This window comes from Galeopterus variegatus, unplaced genomic scaffold (genome assembly GCF_000696425.1).
Source record: "Galeopterus variegatus unplaced genomic scaffold, G_variegatus-3.0.2 Scaffold823, whole genome shotgun sequence".
Lineage (NCBI taxonomy): Eukaryota > Metazoa > Chordata > Mammalia > Dermoptera > Cynocephalidae > Galeopterus > Galeopterus variegatus.
The window spans coordinates 381,636-383,012 of NW_007726934.1; positions in this window are offsets into that span (position 1 = coordinate 381,636).

Here is a 1,377-nt window from a genome sequence, read left to right on the forward strand (position 1 = left end):
ACCTGTGGCGGGAGCGTCACTGCGCTCCCAGCGCTGCACTCTACCAAGTGCGCCATGGGCTAGGCCCCAAAAGCTTCTTTCTAATTGAGCATTGCTATGAAACGAGCCTCCAAAAGAGCTGTTCTTTATTACAAACAAGTAATTAAGCATATATGCTATCTGTTCAAATATTCAAAATCCCAATTTCTCCCTTTTCTAGCTGTGTGAATTCAATCCAATTCTTCCTCTCTCTGTGCCTCGATTTTCCCTTTTGTAAAAGATGGGTAATAATAATATTCACCTCACAGGGTGGATATGAAGCTTGAATGAGTTAATGCCTGTGAAGTGCTTAGCACAGGGTTCAATAAATGTCAGGCACAGAGGAGCAGAAAAGGAGCTCTCAAATCAACATAATATTATCTCCTTAAATATTCAGCCAGACCCTACTAAGTGTGTCCTTGTCTCCAAGGAGCTCATCATCAACTAGTAGAGATCTGGCAAGTGCACCAGTGAGGCCAGACAGGCTGTGCAGTGCAGAGGTTAATCTTCATAGGCCTGGAATTGGGCTGCCTGGGTTCAAATCCCAAATCTTAGCTCTGCTAATGCCTGGCTGTGTGATCTAGAGAAAGTTACTTGACATCTCTGAGCAATGATTTCATCCCATGTAAAATGGAGTTAAAAATAGTATCAGCCTCTACTATCTCCCTAGACTGCTGGGAGGATTAGATAAACTAGTACTTAGCTTAGCTCAATGGGCCCTGTTTGTGGCTTTTGTGTGAGGGCCTTCTCTACCCCTGCTCTCTCCCAGGATGTGTTGCTGGGTTTCTACAGTTGCAGAGCAGTAGACCATAAATTCTTAAAAACTTATAATATGCATCAGTCAAGACTCATTCAGGTACAAGTGGCAGAAGTCCAACCCCAATTAGCATAAGTGGAAAAGGGAATTACTTGCACTTGGCTCTCATAAAGGGAAGTCCAGGGGTGGAGCTGGCCTTGGGGACTGTTGTCCCTCATCTGCCTGTCTCACTAACCACCCAGAGCACAACTTTTTCTCTGTGTTGGCTTCACTCCCTCTGTCTGCAGGCAGGCTTACTCCAGGGGATGGGAGATGAGGTGGGGCAGGGCCCCACATGGCTCCAGGATCTCCTTACACCAGCTCACTGGCACCTTCTCTCTGCAGCCTCCATGTAAAATCCCAGGACTTGATTCTGTTTATTCCAGTCTGTGTCACATGCCCCTATTTGGGACAATCACTCTGGTTCTGATTGACCAGACCTATTTCATGTACCAGAGTGAGATTTCGAGAGCTGTGTCCTTTAGGGCAATTGTGATGGAGAAAGGGGAGTTCCCCAAAGGAAAGAAGGCAGCTGTTATGCAAACAAGGTGGTAAGGAATGCT